Source organism: Schistocerca serialis, chromosome 9 (assembly GCF_023864345.2).
Source record: "Schistocerca serialis cubense isolate TAMUIC-IGC-003099 chromosome 9, iqSchSeri2.2, whole genome shotgun sequence".
NCBI lineage: Eukaryota > Metazoa > Arthropoda > Insecta > Orthoptera > Acrididae > Schistocerca > Schistocerca serialis.
The window spans coordinates 247,688,823-247,707,058 of NC_064646.1; positions in this window are offsets into that span (position 1 = coordinate 247,688,823).

Here is an 18,236-nt window from a genome sequence, read left to right on the forward strand (position 1 = left end):
GAATTGCTACAGTTCTTTGTGTCACAGTTCGTTGTATCACTGTGGTTCCAGCTGCTGCTCACATCACTGCATCAGATGCAGTACGATGCAGCAGAGCCATACACTGAACACAGTGGTCTTCCTCTCGGTAGTGGTACGCGGCCGTCCGGAGCCCGGTCTTCTTGCGAACGTACAATCCTGTGAATGGCCTCATTCTCACCTAATGGGCATTCTTGACTAACACCAGCTCACCACGTACAAACTCAACGATGGCTGATGGCCACGACTGTTACAGCGTGTGTTTAAAGCAAACCTGATTTGCATTCTCATGGTGGCGCTACTAGCACCACTCTTATACGACTGGCGCGGAATTTGAATAGACATTTTTCAGATGTAGAAACACACCTACCAACTTTCGTTTGTATCACACAACTTCCTCTTGGTGTTGCTATTTTTTTCCCGTCAGTGTATAAGAGCAGTGAAATGAAAAAGCGACAGATGGGAAAAGAGTGAGTAAACCGTTTATTCTTTCAAAAGCGATCGCCATAACTCTTAATACACTTATTCTACTGTAAATATTTGCGGTTTCCATGACTGTAACTAGGCGTACAAATCAACGGCCACGAATGTCTTTCTCCAATGTATACGTACTTCCCAGCGAAATTTCCGCAGCTTAGTCGAAACAACCGTCCTTCTTTATTGTTAATAGGATGCCTCTTTAATTTCTAGAAATGCAAACTCTCTCCACTATATTAAAGGCTCACTACGTTTGTAAATGTCGCGCCAGAGTGCACTAGACTACTGTAACACAAATGTCCCCATTTGTCGATAGTTTCACAAATAATTACATGAAATAAGAGCGGGTACGAAGCACTCTTATTAGTGGTGCTAACAAGTACCTTACTAACAGCGTTGACTAATAAAGTCTGTTGGCTGCAAGTGTTTTTTTTAAATCTGTTTTGACTGTATCCGCCGCGTGTGCATTTGATAGAAGTTACAAGAATGAGTATTTTGTGATGTAGTTGAAGGGGACAGTTTGTAGGACGTTCCGACACTAGAAGATTTGATCACACTGTTAACAGAACCACATTATTCCACAGTGTGTAAATCACGAGCTTCGATTGACAGCGTGTATGTCATTTTTTCCCCAGCAATAAGACAAGGTAAATGACTGGAACACGTTTTATCAGGGCATCTGGCGTGTACAAGTCCATCTGATTCTCCTTGGCATTTATGGAAGTGACTGAACCAGCACTGCAGTGTCTGCTCCGGCGCTGATCTAATTGGCGGTGTGCTGGGGGGTCATAGGGATCCTGACCAACCAAAACACACTTCCGTAGAAGTGTCTGTATGTCAGTTTGCAAATTTCACAGCTAACTTTCGAAGAATAAAGTAGCATGAAAACTAAGAGTCTCGAAAATAGCAAGGACTCCTATAAATCACAAGCCACATCTAGAACGGGGTATTTTTCAGTTGCTTGTGTGAAGGATTGCGTACGTAGATGAGCTTACGACCTCACCCATAACATTCTAGCCGGGTAAAGACGTATATTCTTAGGTTGACCTACTGTCAAAAACAAATGTAACAGGGATCGTGAGTCCACGTGTAGAACTACAAACTACAGGAAGTTGAGTAGGGGATGTAGAAAGAGAAAAACGCTACGAGAAAAAAAAGTAGACTCCCTAACCAGACGTGAGTGGAAACCACTGGAAAATACAGAATACCGCTCGCTTACACTGTCACATAGCCCAGTCTTCAGACTTATGCTCACAAAGGAAGTGCAAGGCCTAGAACGCTCTAAACTACACGTCAATGGGCTTAGAAAATAAATGTGCCTAGAATGCATATAAGAAACTGTTGAAGGGAATGAATCGTCTGATGAGTAAAGAACTGGGTTTGAGAGTAAACCGAAGAATGACGAAAGTAGATAAAGGAATTCTTCTATCTTGGAAGCAAAAAACCCATGACGGACGAAACAAAGAGGACATAACATGCATACAAGCACAAGCAAAGATGGCATTCTTCGCCAAGAGAAGTCTACTAGTGTCAAACACAGGCCTTAATTTGAGGAAGAAATATCTGATAATGTACGTTTGAAGTACAGCATTGCGTCATAGTGAATCATGGACAGTGGAGAAACCGAAACGGAAGAGAATATTAGCATTTTAAATGTGGTACTGTGATAGAATGTTGAAAATTAGGCGTACTGATAAGGTAAGAAACGAAGAGTTTCTCTGCAGAATCGTTAAGGAAAGGAGTACATCGAAAACGCTGACAAGAAGAAGTGACAGGATGATAGGAGACGTGTTAAGACATCAGGGAATAACCTGCCTGGTACCAGATGAGGGAGCTTTGGAGAGCAAAAACTGTAGAAGAGGACAGAGATTGGAATACATCCAGCAAATTACGTAGGAAATAGGTTGCATGTGCTACTCTGAGTTGAAGAGGCTGGTAAGGGGGAGTTATTTGCGATGAGCTGCGCCAAACCAGTCAGAACACCGTCGACCCAAAAATAAAGAATAATATAGATTTTATGTTTAAAAAGTTTTAAATCTTACAGCAAACATTAATCGAAGACTGCACATATGGTTCTCTCGATATGTAGTAATCAGCAAAAACTTCGTACAGAAACTTGTTTTAAGATAATATACCTTCCTCGATGTCTACTCTCCACCTTCATGAATATGCGCGGACAGCTACAAAATTTACTTTACAGGTAACCTGAAGCAAATTAATAGAGACACAAACTGTGCGTGTATTCAGGAACAATATATCTACATCTACATCTACATCCATGCTCCACAAGCCACCTGACTGTGTGTGGCGGAGGGTACTTTGAGTACCTCTATCGGTTCTCCCCTCTATTCCAGTCTCGTATTGTTCATGGTCTCTTCGCGAGATTACGTAGGAGGGATCAATACACTGCTTGACTCTTCGGTGAAGGTATGTTCTCAAAACTTCAACAAAAACCCGTACCGAGCTATTGAGCGTCTCTCCTGCAGAGTCTTCCACTGGAGTTTATCTATCATCTTCGTAACGCTTTCGCGATTACTAAATGTTCCTGTATCGAAGCGTGCTGCTCTCCGTTGGATCTTCTCTATCTCTTCTATCAACTCTATCTGGTACGGATCCCACGCTGCTGAGCAGTATTCAAGCAGTGGGCGAACAAGCGTACTGTAACCTACTTCCTTTGTTTTCGGATTGCATTTCCTTAGGATTATTCCAATGAATCTCAGTCTGGCATCTGCTTTACCAACGATCAACTTTATATGATCATTCCATTTTAAATCACTCCTAATGCGTACTCCCAGATAATTTATGGAATTAACTGCTTCCAGTTGCTGACCTGCTATTTTGTAGCTAAATGATAAGGGATCTTTCTTTCTATGTATTCGCAGCACATTACACTTGTCTACATTGAGATTCAATTGCCATTCCCTGTACCATGCGTCAATTCGTTGCAGATCCTCCTGCATTTCAGTACAATTTTCCAATGTTACAACCTCTCGATATACCACAGCATCATCCGCAAAAAGCCTCAGTGAACTTCCGTTGTCATCCACAAGGTCATTTATGTATATTGTAAATGGCAACGATCCTACGACGCTCCCCTGCGGCACACCTGAAATCACTCTTACTTCGGAAGACTTCTCTCCATTGAGAATGACATGCTGCGTTCTGTTATTTTGGAACTCTTCAATCCAATCACACAATTGGTCCGATAGTCCACATACTCTTACTTTGTTCATTAAACGACTGTGGGGAACTGTATCGAACGCCTTGCGGAAGTCAAGAAACACGGCATCTACCATTGAACCCGTGTCTATGGACCTCTGAGTCTCGCGGACGAATAGCGCGAGTTGGGTTTCACACAAACGTCTTTTTCGAAACCCATGCTGATTCCTACAGAGTAGATATCTAGACTCCAGAAAAGTCATTATACTCGAACATAATACGTGTTCCAGAATTCTACTACTGATCGACGTTAGAGATATAGGTCTATAGTTCTGCACATCTGTTCGACGTCCCTTCTTGAAAACGGGGAGGACCTGTGCCCTTTTCCAATCCTTTGGAACTCTACGCTCTTCTAGAGACCTACGGTACACCGCTGCAAGAAGGGGGCAAGTTCCTTCCCGTACTCTGTGTAAAATCGAACTGGTATCCCATCAGGTCCAGCGGCCTTTCCTCTTTTGAGCTATTTTAATTGTTTCTCTATCCCTCTGTCGTCTATTTCGATATCTACCATTTTGTCATGTGTGTGACAATCTAGAGAAGGAACTACAGTGCAGTCTTCCTCTGTGAAACAGCTTTGGAAAAAGACATTTAGTATTTCGGCCTTTAGTCTGTCATCCTCTGTTTCAGTACCATTTTGGTCACAGAGTGTCTGGACGTTTTGTTTTGATCCACCTACCGCTTTGACATAAGACCAAAATTTCTTAGGATTTTCTGCCAAGTCAGTACATAGAACTTTACTTTCGAATTCATTGAACGCCTCTCGCATAACCCTCCTCACACTACATTTCGCTTCGCGCAATTTTTGTTTGTCTGCAAGACTTTGGCTCTGTTTATGTTTGCTGTGAAGTTCCCTTTGCTTCCGCAGCAGTTTTCTAACTCGGTTGTTGTACCACGGTGGCTCTTTTCCATCTCTTACGATCTTGCTTGGCACATACTCATCTAAGGCATATTGTACGATGGTTTTGAACTTTGTCCACTGATCCTCAACACTATCTGTACTTGAGACAAAACTTTTGTGTTGAGCCGTCAGGTACTCTGTAATCTGCTTTTTTTCACATTTGCTAAACAGAAAAATCTTCCTACCTTTTTTAATATTTCTATTTACGCGCAAAATCGTCGATGCAGTAACCGCTTTATGATCGCTGATTCCCTGTTCTGCGTTAACTGTTTCAAACAGTTCGGGTCTGTTTGTCACCAGAAGGTCTAATATGTTATCGCCACGAGTCGGTACTCTGTTTAACTGCTCAAGATAATTTTCAGATAAAGCACTTAAAAAAATTTCACTGGATTCTTTGTCCCTGCCACCCGTTATGAACGTTTGAGTCTCCCAGTCTATATCTGGCTAATATGTAAATCAAATGCACAGATAATGTTTCACCTGAATATTTTAATATTTTTTTCTCTCCATCTACGTATAAACTCCGCAAGCAACCGTATCGTGAATGGCGGAGGGTACCAAGTACCACTACTAGTCATTTCATTTTCTGTTCCACTCGCAAATAGGGCGAGAGAAAAAGGACTATTTATACGCCTCCGTATGAGCCATAATTTCTCAAACCTTATCTTCGTAGTCTTTACGCATGGAGTATGCTGGCGGCAGTAGAATCGATCGGCAATCAGCTTCAAATGCCGGTTCTCTACATTTTTTAAAAATTACTGTTTCTTTAAAGAACGTCGCCTTCCCTCCGGCGATTCCCATTTGAGTTCCTCAAGCATCTCCGTAATACTTGCGTGTTGTTCGAACCAACCGGTAACAAATCTGGCAGTCCACCTCTCAATTTCTTTTGTGTCTTACTTTAATCAGACCTGGAACGGACCTCAAACACTCTAGCAGTACCCAACATTGGGTCGCACTAGTGTCCTATATGCGGTCTCATTTACAAATGAACCACACTTTCCTAAAATTCTCCCAATAAACCGAAGTCCAGCTTTCGCCTTTGCTACACTTATGTGTTCATTCCATTTCATATTACTTCGCAACGTTACGCCTAGATATTTAATAGACGTGACTATGTTAAGCAGCACACTTTTTGAACATTATAGGTTTGTTTTTCCTGCTCATCCGCATTAACTTACATTTTTCTGCATTTAGAGCTAGCTGCCATTTATCACACTAACTAGAAATTTTGTCTACAGTCACTCAACGACGATCGCCCCATACACCATAGCACCATCAGCAAACAACCTCAGACTGCTGCTTATCTTGTCCGTTAGGTTATTTATGTATACAGAAAATAGCAGCTGTTCTTTCACTCTTCCCTGGGCCACTCGACGATACCTTTGTCTGGTAAACACTCGCCGTCGAGGACAGCATACTGGGTTCTATTACTTAAGGAGTCTTCGAAGCACTCACATACCTGGGAACCTAATCCGTATGTCGGTCTGTAGTGGGTCAATATGTCAGTTACTTTACGAAAATCTAGAAACATGCAATCAGCCTGTAGTCGTTCATCCATAGTTCGCAGTATATCATTTGAGAAAAGACTCCCTGATTTTCGCACGACCGATTATTTCTAAACGGTGCTGATTCGTGAACAGAAACTTAACCGTCTCAAGGAAATTCATTATATTCGAATTGACAATATGTTCAAGAATTTTGCGGAACACTGTCGTTAAGGGTATTGGTCTGTAATTTTGTAGATTCGTTCTCTTACCCTTCTTATATACACAAGTCAGCTGTGCTTTTTTTCCAGTGGCTTGGGGCTTTGCGCTTGGTGAGAGCTTCAGGATAGATACAAGTTAAGTAGGAGGCCAATGATGTAGAGTACTCTTTGCAAATTCGAACTGGAATTCCGTCAGCCCTGCCGACTTATTTGCTTTCAACTGTTTCAGTTGTTTCTCTACATCAGCGACGCTTATTACAACTTCCTCCAAACGGTAGTGTGCGATGGTCAAGCGATGGTATGTTTGCACGATTTCTTAAATGCGAAGTTTAAAACTCCGGATTTACTTTTTCTGTCTTCTACTGCCGCGAGAGACTGGTGAGCAAGTGACAGTAGAAGCCTTAGACCCACTTAGCGATTTTACTTAGGACCACAATTTGCTCGGGTTCTGGGCAAGATCTGTTGCTAAGGTATGACGATGGTAGTTGTTGTAAGCTTCGCGAATCGATATTTTCACATACACGCGAATTTCTAATAACTTTCGTCTGTCGCCATTTGCGTCTTAGAGTTCAATAGCCTAAATCCACAATTCTCAGAACATGTTTGGCGCTATACAATTTATTCTTTTATGTCAGCGACAATGCTCCTGACGTAACTATAGAGCGATCCAAATCAGATTATTATACAATCCTATGGTAACACAGAACAATGGCGGAGCTCGTCCAGTTTGCGCAGATGCGAGCCCAAGAAGGTCAAGAAGACAGATAGAAGTCAATATCGAGCAAAATAAATGAGAAACGGAATTCCTGTAGTGATAACAAGCCTAAGAAGGTCAAGAAGACAGATAGAAGTCAATATCGAACAAATTAAATGAGAAACGGAATTCCTATAGTGATAACACGCAAATTGTTTTCTTGTGCTCTATTTTAGAAAATAAGTCTCTGGACCTAGAGAAAAGGTTAATTAGGTAATTTTTCTTTTGGTGTTATATAAGACTAATGGTGAAATGATGATCGTGTAACTTTAATTGTGGTACGCGGCACATTGCAACTTTATCATTTTGACAACATTCATTCGCCTCATGATATAGATGTACACTCTAACCGACAATAAAACCCTCCAAAAGAGGGCCTGCTACTGCACAAGTAGAGTAACTACTTGCTGATGCAGCGACAACACATCACCGCTGAATCGCACTAGCAGGCAACATATCCGTTTCGCATGCCATTGGTTCATAGTATGTTTTATGGGATGATTGGTTTGCTCTATACAATGGATTCTTTTATATTAGTGATAGTTTCATGTGGTCCAGCGCTTTCGAAGTCATGCGCTTGTCCTGTTAATAAAATACGTACAATGGTTAGTGCACATTTCTGTTCTCTATTGTGTAAACCATGACGTTGTCCAAGTTGTGAGATTTTGTTACTCTCATAGTTATTAAAGTAATTTCGTGACACACGGTCTTCTCCAATTTTCTCGAAAATACTTTTCATTGCATATTACGTAAAAGGGATGTAGAAATTACGATTTTTTCATAGATGTATTATTCTAACAAAGACAAAAATCAGTCATAAATTGCACAAACGTTTTATTAGATTCAGTTTTAACTGATTTCAGCAGATTAATCTCTCATCTTCAGAACTCTGGAAAAGGCTGAATTCGTAGTAACACCATGTCAAAAACATGATTACACGACAGAGTACTACAAATAGTCGGCAAAAATATATATATAACAGTTTGTTAAAAATAAATATAGAAAGGCAGAGAAAGTAAAGAATAACAGGGTTCCTAAAACAAATCTAAAATAGTTGAGCATCAGAACCACATTTTACCATTGTTCAAGAATCAATAGAAGCACATGGCAAAAGAATATATAATATAGGTGACGAGTAGCAAGCAACAGACTGTCAAATTACAAATAATACATAATATATATGACTGTTGTGAATATAGTAAATGAATGCTACTCTTAATTCGGCCCAACAATGCACGTGAACAGAAAAATGTTCCCCTGCTACAGTTCCCTAACGACGGTTGCCTGATAAAGCGACACTTAACAGAGATGTGGCAACATAATAAGAAATAACAGAGTAGAATAAGGTGACAAAAGTCATGGGACAGGGATGTGCAGGTATACTGATGGCGTTAGTATCGCATACACAAGGTTTAAAAGCGCGCTACATTGGTGGAGCTGTCATTTGTACTCAGGTGAACCGTGTGAAAAGGTTTTCAACGTGATTACGGCCCGACGATGGGAATTAACAGTCTTTGAACCCGGAGTGGTAGCTGTAACTAGACGCATGGGACATTTTATTTCAGAAATTGCTAGTGAATTCAATATTCCGAAATCCACAGTGTCAAGGGTGTGCCGAGAATACCAAATTTCAAACATTACCTCTCACCACGGACAACGCAGTGGCCGACGGCCTTCACTTAATGACAGAGAGCAGTGGCGTTTGCTTAGAGATGTCAGTGCTAACAGACAAGCAGCACTACGTGAAATAAGCGCAGAAATCAATGTAGGACGTACGACGAACGTATACGTCAGGACAATGTGGTGAAAAGTGGCGTTAATAAGCTATGGATGCAGACGACCAACGGGAATGCAATTGCTAACAGCACTACATCGCCTGCAGCGCCTCTCCTGGGCTCGAGAGCATGTCGCTTCGACCCTAGGCGACTGGAAAACCGTGACCTGGTCAGAAGAGCCCCGATTTCAGTTGTTAAGAACTTATGGTAGGGTTCGAGGGTGGCGCAGATCTCATGAAGCCATGGGTCCAAGTGGTCAACACGGCACTGTGCAAGCTGGTGGTGGATCCATAATGGTATGAGCTGTGTTTACATGGGACAGATGGATCCTATGGTCCAACTGAACCAATCATTGACTGTAAATTATGTTCGGCTATTTGGAGACCATTTGCAGGTATTTATAGACTTCATATTCCCAAAGAACGATGTCACGTCACCGACTCCCAATTGTTCGCGATTAACGTGAAGAACTTTCGGGACAATTCTAGCGAATTATTCGGACACCCAGATCCCACGACATGAATGCCATCGAACATTCATCAGACATAATCTAAAGGTCAGTTCGTGGACAAAATCCTGCACTGGCAACACATTCGCAATTATGGACTGCTATAGAGGCAGCATGGCTCAGTATTTCTGCAGGCGGCTTCAAACGACTCGTTGAGTCCATGCTACGGCGAATTGCTGCACTACACCGGGCAAAATGAGGTCCGACAGACTTGAGGACGTATGTCATGACTTTTGTCACCTGAGTGTATATTACAATTGAAACCTCCCCATAGTATAATTTATGAATTACTGTGCCGGTAAACCCCTTACGTTATTTGATTTTCAAACAGCTGAGCAAAACTGAACGTACTCAGACATTTCTCTCTTTACTTATTCTGATCATCACTAAACTGACACACAATATTTTTAGCGCAACGCCATCTGACTTTCAATAATCCCTACTAAAGAATGGCCGTGACTAACAATAACCTATACCTTTCATGAATCAATTACCTGACAAAAATCTTCGTTACTCGAACTACTGCAATACAGCGAGCGCCAATACTGCCAGCTAAATAAAGGATTCTAACTACTGAAGGCACCAACTACTGATAGGCACAGTTATCAAATGAAAGATTTTGATAGAGAACAAACAATGTATTTACCTTAATAGTGTTCAAAAGTCATTATATATATATATATATATATATATATATATATATATATATATATATATATATATATATATATATATATCAGTTCATGACATCCAGTCTTACAAATTTACTCTTTCTGATGGACACACGTCCAGATCATCCGCTCTCAAAACTCCGCCATCTCTCTCCCCACATCCACCACTGCTGGCGGCTCACCAATTGCGCAACGCTACGCGCTGTTCACATCCAACTGCCCAACACTACAATAGCGAATATTCCAACAATGCCAACCAGCCACAGACTGCACACAGCACAGTCAGTGATTGTCATACAGAGTGCTATGTGACGTTACCAACATAAAAATCTAATCAGACTACTTGCACAATATACTACTTAATTTTGGTACTGTTTTATGCGTGGCACTTGATCTCCTAAACTTAATACAATGACTAAGTAACTTAACTGTTTGAAGGTCCGCAGCGTGTGGTATTTTTGTGCCTCTAGGAGTCAGAATTCTCTCGTCCGCCAGTAGAATGTAGAAGTAACCCGCGGTTCCCTATTGGTTGCCCACACTATCGACAGATGTACACGACGCGCCTAAAGAAGTGGTGCGGTGGCAGGGAGGGGTCTCGGGTTATGACCAATCTGGAGGCTACTACGGAACTGAGAGTCGCCAGAAAGTGGTTGTGCCTGTGTGGTGGCCTCCCGCGGTATTTGTTGCGTACCTCTTGCTTGATACGCCACAGCGATGAATTTCAGCCAACATGCTGATAACCTGAAGAGACTTTAGCACGCCTATACATAAAATAGGACAGCTAGTGTTCGTAGAACCTTTATACATTGTCCACTCACATTAATGTGACCACCTGTCAAAAGCCTGAACAACCACCACTTGCAGTGCGGAAGAGAGTCACTGACAGGAATGTGGAGCCACGCCGGCTCCAGCTGCGCAAGGTTTGTTGGATGAGGATCCAAGACACGAACAGCGCGATCGAGGTGATACCATAGATTCTTGACTGCATTTCAATCTGGGGAGTTCGGTGGCCAGGTGAGAATGGTAGATTCACCCCCCTGCCCTTCGAACCAGTCACGTTTAATACGATCAATGCAACACGTTGCGTAGAGGTGCTGGTAGATGCCAAAGTGCCGAGGAAAAAGAAACTGCGTGAAAGGGTAGACATAGTTCCCAAGGATAGATGTATACTTGAGTTGACCTATTGTGCACTCCAGAAGTCCACCGATCGTGGTCTCGCGGCAGCGTTCTTGCTTCCGTAGCGCGGGATCCCGGGTTCGATTCCCGGTGGGGTCAGGGATTTTCACCAGCCCCGAGATGACTGGGTGTTGTCTCCAACATCATTCATCCCCATTAAGGTCAGAGGAAGGCAATGGCAAACCACATATACTAACTCCTTGCCTAGTACGGTGGCGCGTGTCTCTCCCATTGTTCCCTTACGCTCTGTCAAGAAGCATGGGACTTAATTTCCATTTTTCCTTACAGAATGACGAGATCACCCAGAGAATTCCACGGAAACGTTCCCCAGACCATAACGTTTACACCTATGCCCTGGATGTATTGCAGCGATTCCTGCAGTGTGTCCGCTTTCAGAAAATTCACGCCATACACACCAGCAGCCATCTCCACGATGGAACATAAAACAATCACCTGACACCAGTCAGCGGACGTCCAGTCGTATTTCTGGCATGCAAATTCCAGGCTTTGTCGTCAATGAACATCAGTAAGCGTGGGCGCATGGAACAGACATTTGCAGCAGAAAACCACGCGCAGCAACATGAGTTGAACGGTAGTTCAGGAAAAACATTTCGTAGCCATTTGGTTCATCAGTGTGGTCATATGATCAACAGTTGCACGTCTGTTCGTCTGTACACATCTATATCCATGGCCTGCGGTGCACCACAATTGCCTCGGCGCCAGTTTTAGATAACGCCATTTTGCCATGCGGATACACTTTAACCATGGAAATGCCACCACCCGTGGACCAAAAGCCAATGATCAGAAAATCACTCCGTTTCCTCCTTAGACAACGACTGCACTGTTTTCCTCGTCCTCCATGACACGCTTTATATACTTTCCTATGAAATTTACAGGATGTTCGGATAGTCCCCTTGGACTTGTAGAGGGGAATGAGTAGACAAAATTTTGATTTGGAATCCATGTCAGTAAATGTACCGTTTCGCTGGTTATTTGAAAACATACGGGGTATGTGATCGAAAGTACCCGGACACCTGGTTGAAAATAACTTACAAATTCACGGTGCCCTCCATCGGTAATTCTGCAATTCAGTATGGTGTTGGCCAACCCTTAACCTTGATGACAGCTTCCACTCTCGCAGGCATACGCTCAATCAGATGCTGGAAGGTTTCTTGGGGAATGACAGCCCATTCTTCACGGAGTGCCGCACGGAGGAGATGTATCGATGTCGGTCGGTGAGGCCTGTTCCAAAACATCCCAAAGGTGTTCTATAGGATTCACGTCAGGACTCTGTGCAGGCCAGTCCATTACAGAGATGTTATTGTCGTGTAACCACTACGTCAAAGGCCGTGCATTATGAATAGGTGTTCGATCGCTTTGAGAGATGCAATCGCCATCCCCGAATTACTCTTCAACAGTGGAAAGCAATAAGGTGCTTAAAACATCAATGTAGGCCTGTACTGTGATAGTACCACGCAAAACAACAAGGGGTGCAAGCCCCTCCATGTACAACACGAACACTCCGTAACACCATTTTAATGTTGGCACTACACACGCTGGAAGATGACGTTCACTGGGCATTCGCCATATCCACACCCTACCATCGGATCGCCACATTGTGTACCGTGATTCGCCAACATTTTTTCACTGTTCAGAGTTTAAGCTCCTTACACCAAGCGTCGTTTATCATTTACCGGTGTGATGTGTGACCTATGAGCAGCCGCTCGACCATGAAATCCAAGTTTTCTCACCTCTGGCCTAACTTTCATAGTACTTTCATTGGATCCTGATGCAGTTTGGAATTCCTGTGTGATGATCTGGATGGATGTCTGCCTATGACACTTTACGACCCTCTTCGACTGTCGGCTGTCAGTCAACAGACGATGTCGTCGTATACGTTTTTGAGCTGTACGTGTCCCTTCACGTTTCCAGCTCATTATCACATCGGAAACAGTGGACCTAGGGTTGTTTGGGAGCGTGTAGATCTCGCGTACAGACGTATGGGACAACTGTCACCCAATCACCTGACTACGTTCGAAGTCCGTGAGTCGGCGGAGCGCCCCATTCTGCTCTCTCACAACGTCTAATGACTACTGAGGTCGTTGATATGGAGTACCTGGCAGTAGGTGGCAGCACAAACATCTAATATGAAAAACGTATGTTTTTTTTGGGGGGGGGGGGGGGTCAGGATACTTTTGATCACATAGTGTATTTGTAACATGACCAATTTTGCAATTATTTGATTTGACATGGCCCAGTACTTGTTTTACAATTCCTCTCATTAAGAGCCAAGGAAATAACTAATGTACTCTTTGACAGGTTCTCTTCAACGTGATGCAGTACAGCCTATTCCACTTCGGATGTTCGGCATCTCCTTGCAGCACCAGTCACGCCTGCTGATGGTCAAGGTACGCTTTCTCGGAGCCGTTGCGCAATTGTGACAAAAAGGTTATGTGATGCAGTGGGACGCTGCGGAGAACGATCTTGGCAAAGGCGACGAGCAGCTCTACTATTACCGCCAGCTTCGGCATTCAGAAGTGTACTCAGCCATACTACTCTTAACACTCACAGACACGGGAATAAGGCCCAAGCCAGGTCGGGTCAGATGACGTCCGCCGATCCGATGTCACCACCTCCTGTTGTACACGTACCTAGCAAATATGCCTGCAAAAGGCAATAGCACGGAAATGGTACGTTTCCGAAGGACATATGTTCTTATTTACAATATTATGCATTCAATCACCCTATAAGTTCTGGAAGTCTGTAATGGGAATTACCGAAGATCTTGTATAAAACCGTACACAGTGTTAGCATAAGCTTTTGATTTTTTTTTGGGGGGGGGGGGGGGGGGTCCTCCGTATTCTATTCTGACTGGTTCGATGCGCCCCGTCACGAATTCCTCTCCTCTACCCACCTCTTCGTCTCCGAGTAGCACTTTCAACCTACGTACTCAATTATTTGCTGGATGCTGGATGTATTACAATCTCTGCCCTCTTCTATAGTTTCTACCCTCTACAGCTCCCTCTACAACCACGGACGTCATTCCCTGATGTCTTAACAGATATTCTATCATCCTGTCCCTTCTCCTTGTCAGTGGTTCTCCGATTCTGCGAAGAACCTCCTTATTCCTTAGCTTATCAGCCCACCTAATTTTCAACATTCGTCTGTGACACCACATCTCAAATACTTCGATTCTCTTCCGTTCCAGTTTTCCCACAGCCTGTGTTTCACTACCGTATATGTTGTGCTCCAGACGCACATTATCAGAAATTTCATCCTCAAATTAAAGCCTATATTTGATACTAGTAGACTTCTCTTGGCCAGGAATGCCCTTTTTGCCAGTGCTAGTCTGCTTATGATGTCCTCCTTGCTCCTTCCGTCATTGGTTATTTTGCTGCCTAGGTAACAGAATTCGTTAACTTCATCTACTTCGTCACCATCAATCCTGATGTTAAGTTTCTCGTTGTTCTCATTCCTGCTACTTCTCATTACTTTCATTTTTCTTCAATTTACTCTCAATTCATATTCTGTACTCATTCGACTGTTCCTTTCATTCAGCAGATCACATAATTCCTCTCCACTTTCTCTCACGATAGCAATGTCATCAGCGAATCGCCTCACTGATATCCTTTCACCTCGAATTTTAATTCCACTCCTGAACCTTTCTTTTATTTCTATCACTGTTTCTTCGATGTAGAGATTGAACAGTAGACGCGAAGGACTACATTCCTGTCTTACACCCTTTTTAATCCGAGCACTTCGTTCTTGGCCGTCGACTCTTATTATTCCCTCTTGGGTCTTGTACATATTGTATGTTAACCGTCACTCCCTATAGCTTACTTCTGTTATTCTCAGAATTTCGAATATTTTGCACCATTTTACATTGTCGAATGCTTTTTCCAGGTCCACAAATCCTATAAACGTGTCTTTATTTTTCTTTAGTCTTGCCTACATTATCAATCTAAGGCCATAAATGCCCCTCTGGTGCCTTTACCTTTTTTAAAGTCAAACTGATAGACATCTAACGCATCCTCAGTTTTCTTTTCCTTTCTTCTGTATATTATTCTCGTCAGCAACTCGCATGCATGTGTTGCTAAGCTGATTGTGCGCCCTTGTCAGCACTTGCAGTCTTCGGAATTGTGTGGCTGATATCTTTCTGAATGTCTGACGGTATGTCACCAACGTGAATAGTCGTTATGTTGCCAGTTTCCCCAATCATTTTAGAAATTCTGAGGGAATGTTATCTACCCCATCTGCCTTATTTGATCTTAAGTCCTCCAAAAGTCTTTTAAATTCTGATTCTATTACTGGATCCCTTATTTCTTCTAAATGACTCCTGTTTCTTCTTCTGTCACATCAGACATATCCCTCATAGAGGCTTTCAATGTATTCTTTCCATCTATCCGCTCTCTCCTTAGCATTTAACAGTGGAATTTCCGTTGCACTCGTAATGTTGTCACCCTTGATTTTAATGTCACCGAAGGTTGTTTTGACTTTTCTGTATGCTGAGTCTGTCCTTCCGACAATCATTTCTTTTTCGACTTCTTCACATTTGTCATGCAGCCATTTCGTCTTAGATTCCCTGTACTTCTTATACATTACCTTCCTCAGCGAATTGTATTTCTGTATACCTGAATTTCCGTTAACATTTTTTTTACTTCCTTCTTTCATCGATCAACTGAAGTATTTCTTCTGTTACCCATGGTTTCTTCGCAGTTAACTTCTTTGAACCTATGGTTTTCTTTCCAACTTTTGTGATTACCCTTTTTAGAGATATCCATACCTCTTCAGCTGTACTGCGTACTGAGCTATTCCTTACTGGTGTATCGATAGCAATAGAGAACCTCAAGTGCGTCTTGTCATCCCTTAGTCCTTCTGTATCTCACTTCTTTGCGTACTGATTTTTCCTGACTATTCTCTTGAACATCAGCCTGCTCCTCACAACTACTACATTATGATCTGAGTCTGTATCTGCTCCAGGGTACGCCTTAGAAACCAGTATCTCATTTCGTAGTCTCTGTCTGACCATGATGTAATCTAACTCAAATTTTCCCCTATCACCCGGTCTTTTCCAAGCATACCTCCTCCTCCTGCGATTTTTGAACACAATATTCACTATTACCAGCTGAAATTTATTATAGAACTCAATTAGACTCTCTCAGTTTCATTCCTTGTCCGAAGACCATTTTCTCCTGTAACCTTTTCTTCTACTCCTACCCCTACAACTTCATTCCAGTCCCTCCTGACTATTAGATATTCATTTCCCTTTACGTACTGTTTTACCCCTTTAATATCCTCATATACTTCCTTTATCTCATCATCTTCAGCTTTCGACGTCGGCGTGTATACCTGAACCATCGGGCAACCCTATCACTCGACTGTTCACAGTAACACACTCTTTGCCTTATCTTCCTATTCATAACGAATCCCACTCCAGTTGACAATGGTGAGTCACTAACTATTGCCACCTGGAATAACTCCGAAAGTTTGATAGTAGCTGAAAAGTTTGTGAGACAAATGTTGCATCAGACAACGTGAGCCACATAATATGACGTTTGTCTTTTGTTGCTAGGTGGGCTCGCGTCAGAGATATGAAGGTCAACTTTGTTTTATTTTTTAAATGAAATGCTATAGTTTGGTACTTACTTTTTGTTAGCGGCTATCGAGACGAATCCAATGATGTGTAACTGTAAGTTCTTTGAAGGTCAACGAAGGTCGAAAAAGTGGCATGAACTTCCATTTACAGAAGGTATTCGAAGTGATGACCATTGGTATCAGTGCAGTGCTGAAATCTTATCATGGATTGAGTGGTATTCCGTATCACTTCGGCACTTATCGGAGCACATTCTCTGACCTCTCTCGTATATCGTGCAGTTAGTAAATATTCGCCAAATACGGCGTATCCACCTAATGTGCCACTGACATGTAAACAACATTCGACGGTTTCTAAATACAACAGTAGTAGCAACGGTAAGACTAGTATCGTCGAATCAAGCGAATGTGAATGATGTATTCCTTCGAAAAACAAGTCGATATGCTTCTCATTTACGGAGAATGCCAACGAAATTCAGTGAGAGGTAGAGACTTATAGGCTGAAAGATATCCTCAAAGTACTCGCCCTACACGTCGGATATTTAAATATGAGTATGATAAATTGAGAACAACTGGATCTTTAACGCATCGGAAACATATCCGAGAAAGGAAAGATACTAACGAGGAAACGGAAATTGGTACTCTTGCCACTGTGGTTCGCGATCCTTGTGTTAGTTCGCATCAACTCGCAAGGGAATTTGGCATGAGCCAGAGCAATGTTGTTCGTGTTCTGCATCGCCATAAATATCATCCTTACCATATCAGTTTCCACCAAGAATTAACTGATACAGATTATATGCGTCGCACTGAATTCTGCCGATGGGCTCAACTTCAGATTCAGGGGGATTACATATTTATTAATTTGATTTTATTTACTGACGAGGCTACATTCACGAACCATGGAAATGTTAATTTGCATAAGATGCATTATTGGGCAACTGAAAAATCTATGTTGGCTGCGTCAAGTTGCACACCAAAACCGCGGTGAAAGTATGTGTGTGGGATTCTGAAGATATGCGAGAGAGAAGTGTCAGACCATGTGCTTCGATAAGTGACGATGTGATAAGGAATATCACTCAATCCATGATAAGAAAATCGCAGCACTGCATTGATATCAATGGTCATCACTTCGAACGCCCTCTGTAAATGGACGTTGATGCCACCTTTGTGACCTTCATTGGCCTTTAAAGACCTTACTGTTACACATCATTGGATCTGTCTGGATAGCCGCTATCAGAAAATAAATACCAAACTATAGAATCCCATTTAAATAAACAAAGTTGACCTTCATATCTCTGAAGTGACCCCATCTAGCAACAAAAAACCAACATCATATCACGGCTCCCGTTGTCCCTTGCAACTTTTGTCCCACAAACTTTTCAGCTATTATCACACTTTCGGAGGTATTCTTGATGGCAATAGTTAGTGACTCACCCTGTACTA